The sequence below is a fragment of the Lynx rufus genome, unplaced genomic scaffold (assembly GCF_022079265.1).
Source record: "Lynx rufus isolate CCGP_SWC_20201006 ecotype Redwood Valley unplaced genomic scaffold, mLynRuf1.p SCAF_6, whole genome shotgun sequence".
Lineage (NCBI taxonomy): Eukaryota > Metazoa > Chordata > Mammalia > Carnivora > Felidae > Lynx > Lynx rufus.
Window position 1 is genome coordinate 66,847,827 of NW_025814878.1, and position 7,781 is coordinate 66,855,607.

At 38.0% G+C, this 7,781-nt stretch overlaps 1 non-coding gene across 1 annotated transcript; it reads left to right on the forward strand.

Moving 5' to 3' along the window:
* The first annotated feature begins 3,081 nt into the window (after positions 1-3,081).
* Positions 3,082-3,218, forward strand: LOC124529554 (U4 spliceosomal RNA). The gene has a single exon (XR_006966422.1). It is a non-coding gene; the product is annotated as a U4 spliceosomal RNA (small nuclear RNA).
* The last annotated feature ends 4,563 nt before the right edge of the window (positions 3,219-7,781 follow it).

Below are 7,781 nucleotides of genomic sequence, written 5' to 3' on the forward strand. Positions count from 1 at the left end.
TTCAATGATTCATGAAGTCCATACGTAAAAACAAACCAACTGCTCAAAGTCATAACTATTCCTGGTACTAAGATCAGAGGGAAATTTCCTGTTCTAGACAGTGACACTCAAGTGATGAAGAGAATTATGCACAACAGTTGAGTAAGTGATACGAAATTCTCCCTTTTAATGTTTTTGAGGTTTTTAAAGAAACATTTCTTTTGCCATTTTATTTTTCAGTAACATGAGGTTGATAGTGAGGCTATATGGTCAAAAACTTGGGCAGGTAAAAAAATAATTTTTAGGAGGAATTTGAAAGGAATGACTAGGGAGTGGCACTTCCACATCTAGAAGGAACAGGCCAAGAGTACAGAAATAACAAGTTTGCCAGGGCAAAGCAAGGGCAAAATGAGAAGTCAGGAGCCATCTGGACAGATTGAATGTGGTGCCAAAGCCCTGAAGTAGCGGAGTCTTAATTTTAAGCAGAAGATAAAGAAAATGAATTCGTAGTTGGAACAAGGTCATAATATAATTATAGTGAATACAATTATGTGACCATTTAATGGACTCACTTTTGTGATTTCGTTGCATTTATACTATTTCTAGAAAAAATGATATATTTAATTATACTGTAATTATCCTGAAAGGACTTCTACATTTAGGCTACAATTAGCTTTGACCATTAGTCCATTATGAATGAAACAAAGGCAATAGAAAAGTGATCGAATAGCATGAACAGGCAATTCAAAAAAGAAGACATTTGTATTTGTATGGTCGTCTGTACAGTCAATCTGCATAAAATATTTTCATTTTATTAATAAATAGAAATTATAAATGACAAATGCACATTAGAACACCAGTGATATACTAGTGCTGTCTATCAATTAAAATTACACAGCAATTTTTATTTTAAGTGATAATACATAGCACTGGCTCTCTCATACGCTACTGACAGCTGCAAATGGACACAGTTTTTTAGGGTAGTTTGGTGATATAGATGGAAATCCTTAAAAATCAACACATGCTTAAATTTAGCAATTCCACTTCTAGGAATTTATTCTTAGGAAATAATTCAGAACAATCCTAAAGATGTTCACTGAAGAATTTTTAAGTGATTCTTAAAAATATAAATACTAAAAAAAATCTGACAATAACGAATTTGTTTAATAAACTATAATTCATCCATAGAATAGAATACTATGCATTCATAAAAGCTGAGAGTGTCACAGTAGAGTTGTTGTCCTGGGAAGATGTTCATGACATATTGTTTTGTGCTCAAAGCAGGTTCCATTAAGTGGTACTATCATGCTAAAGTTATCAAGAGAGTGTGGTAGTGGTGTAAATTTAGGTAAATAGATTGGTAGAATGAAATAGGGAAATGAGAAATAGGTGCAAATATATGCAATCAATTGAGTTTCAGTAAAGGCACAACACATTCGAAAGGGAAAAGAAAACCCTTGCAACAAATGTTAGAAGAACTAGAAGTCCATATGAAAAAAGAAATGTACCTCACCTCTTACTTCACCACACACCAAAAAAAAAAAATCAAGATGGATCAGATGCCTAAAGAAAACAGCTAAAACTATAATGCTTCTAGAGGAAAACATAGGAGAATATCTTTGCAATTTTTGGAGAGGCAAAGATTACTTAGTTAACTCACAAAAACCACTAATCATAAAACATAAAATTGATAAATTGGATTTATCAGAATATCATCATAAAAATACACCATTAAGACAATGAAAAAAATGCACCACAGACTAGGATTAAATATTTACAATCCATATATCTGACAAAATACTTGTATCCAGAATACATAAGTAATGCCAAGTCAATATTTAAAAAAAACAACCAATTTTTAAAAAATTAGCAAAAGTCTTGAGCAGATACTTCACAAAAGATATGTAAATGGCCAATAAATACATAGAAAGGTGCTCAATAACATTAGACATGCAAATTAAACCACAATGCAAATTAATGCAAATTAAATGCAAATTAAAACCACAATAAGATACCATTATATACCAACCATATTGCTAAAATTTAAAAACGGAAACTTAAATGTTGGTGAGTATATGCAGCAACTGGAACTCTCATAAATTGTTGGTGGAAGTGTAAAATGGTACTATCACTTTGGAAAACTGTTTGGCAATTTTGAAAATAAAATTAAACATATAAAATTAAACCTTGTGACCCTGCAATTAAACTCCTTAGTTTTTACTCAACAGAAATGAAAGCGTATGTTCACAAAAAAACTTCCATCAGAATGTTCATAATAGCTTTATTTATATTAGCTCCAAACTGGAGACAACACAATATCTGTCAACAGGTAAATGAATGAACAGTTTGTGGTATATTCATACCATAAGACACTAGCCAGCAATAAGAAAGTATGAACTACTGATACATTTAACAACATCGATGAGTCCAGGAGCTACTACTACGTGAAAGAAGCCAGACAGAAAAGAGTATACGCTGTGATTCCATTTATATGAACAATATGAACAAACAAAATAATTCTATGGTGAAAAAAATCAAAACAGTGGTTGCTTTTGGTGCGGTAGGTAAGGTTTTGCTGGAAAGGGGCATGAGAAAACTTTGCACTGACAGGAATATTTCTTGATCAATAATAATTACGTAAGTGTGTACATTTGTCAAAACTCATCAAATGTACACTTAAAATTGGGGCCCCTGGTGGCTCAGTCAGTTAAGCATCTGACTTTGGCTCAGGTCATGATCTCACAGTTCTTGAGTTTGAGCCCCGCGTCAGGCTTTGTTCTGACAGCTCAGAGCCTGGAGCCTGCTTCAGATTCTGTGTCTCATTCTCTCTCTCTGCCCCTCCCCCACTCGTGCTCTGGCTCTCTCTCTCTCTCTCTCTCTCTCTCAAAAATAAACATTAAAAAAATTAAAATGTACACTTAAAATCTTTGCATTTTATCTATGGAAGCCAGTTTCTAAGAAGGCCCCTTAATCCCCATGTCTTGGCACTCATGCCTTATCACATAGTACTTGTGTTGGTCTGTGTGACCCTTAGAATATAGCGGAAGTGATGTATGTCACTTCTGAGACTGGGTTATAAAAGGGACTATTAAAGATGCTTCCAGCTTTGCGCAGTGGCAGTATCGTAGCCAATGAGGTTTATCCGAGGCGCGATTATTGCTAATTGAAAACTCATTAAAGATGCTTCCATTTTGATCTTTTCGTTCATGCTTTTTCTCTTTTGGATCACTTGCTCTAGGAAGCCAGCTGCTCCCTTGAGAATAGTCAGGTAGCCCTGTAAAGAGAAACTGCAACACCCAGTTGGACAACCAGTTCATAGCCAGAACCTGCTAATGAACAGAGAGGGAGTTTGGAATGGTTGGTCCTGTCTTCAGATGACTGTAGCTTGGCTGGCATCTTCACTGCAACCTCATGGGAGACCCTGAGCCAGAACCACCCAATTAAGCCACTCCCAGATTCCTGATCCCCAGGAACTGTGTGAGATAATAAATAGTTGATTATTATTTTAAGCTGCTGAACTTTGAGGGTACTTTTTAAGGCAGCAGTAAATAACTGATGTGCTTTGTATGCAAATTATACCTTAATTTTCAAATATTAGAAAAATAAAGTAACATAACATAGAGTGTTAGTTTATTTCCATCTAAATAGTATTGCACATCAAAATATTGACAACAGCTGTCTGGGTGGTGGGATTATGGGTTGTTTTCTTCTTTCTGCCTATCAGTATTTTTATTTCCTCCAAGTATTACATAAATATTGCAGTTTATAAAATAAAAAGTTTTAATAAAAGCAGAAGATGGAAGTAACTTTTTCCCCTGTGTTCACCCTTCTGTGGATCAAGTGTTGCTGGGGGTCCTAATGAAATCCTTCCTCTTTAAGTGGTTTCAGGAAAGGCAGCCATGGGTCTGGCACCTTGAGTTTTTGTCTTACTCTTTCATTAGTATGCGAGAATCTGCTTTCATCTTGCTTTTAAAAGGTGTTTGCCTTTTTTTCCCCCAAGAAAAGCTATTCACAAAACCAAAATGGGACCAAGAAATACCAAAAGCACCTACTAATATTTGAAAGAGTAGTATGTAACTTATTACGTTTTCCTAGTAATGGAGAAGATTTTTTTTTTTTAACAATACCACCTGATTCAGTTTTTAAAAAGGCCAATCAGTAGCCACTGAGCCCTTTGCTTCCTACTCTAAACCATCTTCCATTTCTGTCCACCCAGAGAGTCTGCTTTATATGGGTAGCCCGAGTGGAGGCAAAATTTGGGTTGGGGCCAAAAGTCAGTTCCAGGCCCTGATAATGACAAAAATTGGGATCAAAACATACACCTAGTACAAGATGATGGGAACTTGCCAGATGTCCTTGTGACTCTGCTTCCAGGGAGTCCCTCTGGCCCCATATGGATCTTTTTTTCTGCCTAATCGCACCCAGCTTCACAGTACTGTCAGACACACCAGGAAAAACAGCCACACAGCTTAAACTGAGGTCACACACTCTTTGTGCACATGGGCTGAGGATACATTCCTGGTGCAATGCACACATCTTTCAGTAGATGCAGGCATGATCCACCAAATGCTGATGAGGACAGGCATCCAGATGTCATAGCTTACATTCCAAGACCTTGCAGGAAAGCTACAATACGGAAGATACCCAGAAAGTGATTAAGTCCATTTTCTGTGACTCTGGGTAACATTATTCAGTCTGTTCACTCCTTATGCCCTTTTCCGATTCTTCAGACTCCTGACTGAGGTCTCATGGCCCTACTGGCAAAACAGTATTAGGAGGAAGAAAGAGAAAGTAATGGTCAGATTATATAGGCTATCAGTTACCAGGCAGGCCAAAACTCTTTGGAGAATGCAGCTGAAATCATAGGATAAAGTAAAACTCGAGGATATGCAAACATTCTGTTCTTTATGAGAATGCCCAGAAATCTACGGAGAAAATGTTGCATATAGTTGGGCACCGTCAGTGTTTAGGTAGGAGCATCTTCCTTAGGGGGATGGGATTTTTATCTCTACCATTTTTTTTAGATTGTGCTAAAATACACATGCCATAAAATTTACCTTTTTAACCATTTTTAAGAAGTTTATTTATTTTGAGAGAGAGAGAGAGAGAGAGAGAGAGAGCTAGCATGAGCAGGGGAAAGGGCAGAAAGAGAGGGAGAGATTGAATCCCAAGCAGGCTCTATGCCTCCAACACAGTGCCCAACATGGGACGTGAACTCACAAACTGCAAGAGCATGACCTGAGCTGAAATCAAGAGTCAGACACTTAACCGACTGAGCCGCCCAGGTGTCCCTACCTTTTTAATCATTTTTAAGTGAGTTCACTGGCATTAAGTTTATAGATATGGTTGTGCAACCTTCACCATCAATTCATCTGCAGCAGTGAATTCCAATTATTTTGCAAAAGTGAAACTTTGTCCTTATTAAACAGTACCTCCCATTCTCCCCTCCCTCCATTCCTGGTGGCTACTATTCTATTTTCTGTCTCTAGGAATTTGACTCCTCTAGGGTCCTCATGTAAGTGGAATCAAAAGTGGCCTTTTGACTGGCTTACTTCACTTAGCAAAATGTCTGTAAGTTTCCTTCATGTTATAGCATATGTCAGAATTCCTTATTCAAGGCTGAATAACATTCCATTGTACATACATATATCATTTTGTTTATCCATTCATTGTTGTTGGGCACTTGGGTTGCTTCCACCTTTTGGCTACTGTGAATTACACTGCTATGAACATGGGTGTGTCTTCTCTACTGTTTTATCATGAGCTAAGGACCAAGTTGGGTATTTTACACATTTTCTTTATTTAATTTTATATCTTTAAAAATTTTCAAGGGTCCAGAGTATGGTCTGAGTAAGAAAGAATTGACAATAGGAATGAATCAGAGGTAAGAGCATATAAAGATAATTGACCTACAATATATTGCTAAATTTGGGTTCAAATCTTAGACTACTTTAGGTAAAAAAATAATTTGTCAATGATCTTTTGATAATTCCTAACATAAATTCCCTTAAATGAAATGAAAGTATTATTTGGCTTGAACTGAGTTCTCTTTAGAAAATAACACTTTTTAAAAAAAGTGTCAGTGAAGTTGAAAGAATGAGTAAAGATTGCTCTCATGGAAACATTTAGAGTTTCTCATAAGAAACACCTTTATTTTCTATAAATATGTTTGGAAATTTTAATAAAATATTATCAACTTGAAATTTGTCCCCAAATCACTGGTGTCCTTGGGAGTGGTCATCCAGTTCAAGAGTGTGCAGCAATGCGTAAGAACACTCTCTAAAGTTGTGCTGTCCAGCATGTAGCCACTAGCCACATGTGGCCATTGAGCACTTGATAGGTAGGAGATGAAGCAGATCTAAAATACACTTAGTACTAAAAAAAATGTAGAAGAATTTATTAATAATTGTTTCATGTTGGTTACATGCTGAAAGAGTAATGTTTAGGCTATATTGGGTTAAATAAAATATTATCATTAAAAGTAATCTCACCTGTTTCTTTTTGCTTTTTTAAAATGTGGCCACTAGAGGGGCGCCTGGGTGGCGCAGTCGGTTAAGCGTCCGACTTCAGCCAGGTCACGATCTCGCGGTCCGGGAGTTCCAGCCCCGCGTCAGGCTCTGGGCTGATGGCTCAGAGCCTGGAGCCTGTTTCCGATTCTGTGTCTCCCTCTCTCTCTGCCCCTCCCCCGTTCATGCTCTATCTCTCTCTGTCCCAAAAATAAATAAACGTTGAAAAAAAAAATGTGGCCACTAGAAAATGTAAACTCATGCATGGTTTGCATTATATTTCAAGTAGCCCTAAAGATTACATTATCTGTCATTAAAAGAGGACTCAGTTGGTCAGAACCATGCCTGTGTTCTTCTATGCCATCAGCATGAGCCACATCTCGCCAGGCGTGGTGACAACCTGAGACCCACACCCTCTCTGGCTAGGGATCTTACACATTTCTCCCTGACCGGGTCCTCAGAAAAGCCAGACCCGCATGAAAATGGGCTCGTGTTGTCTTGTATTCTCCATGAGTCTGTGTTTTAACATAAAGGGACATTCTTGTAGAGAGAATCTGCTTTTACTCACAAAATTGAGTCAAAGGGTTTGGAACAGTTAGGTAGTGACCTTACAAGCAATACGTTCTTGACCTCCCTGGGAGTGATGAGGTGAAAATAGCAGGTGAGGAAGGTTTGCTGATTTGTAGAGGAGAAATCAGAGGTAGCGATGGAGCACAGAGAGACCAGGCTCGTGAGGACGGGTCCCGTTGTAGGGCCAGGAGGTGGGCTTGAGGAGACAGAACGCACAGTGTGGAGGTGAGGAAAGATTGTGAAATGAGTCCAAATCTGTATACTGGGGGTGGTAGAGTTGCAGAGAGACCAGGAAGCCTGCAATGATTGAGTTGTCTTCATTTCCATCCTTTGTTGGAGGTTCATTTGTTTTCCACTTATTTTGGCGTCTTGTGGGCCCTTTAGCCTGTTAGCGCCTTGTTTCACACTAATCACAAGTGGCTGTTATTGCCAAAATGTGACATATCCAATTTAGGATTCTGCCTGTTAGTTCCCTCAAGCTCTGCTGAATCATTTGCTGTAAACCACCCTCCCCCCTCTTTTTTTTCTTATTAGTGTGTCATTTTACAGAGTGTTGCTCAAGCTGCAGGGTTCCATGCAGTCTTCAGGCCCTGCAGAGATCTGTGCTTGTGAGAAAGTTTGGTGAAGGTTAATTTGTGTGTGTGTGTGTGTGTGTGTGTGTTTAATTGGTTGCTAAACTGTAGTGTTATCATGGTCCAGCAATGAGTTTCAGGATTGGTGGTATGT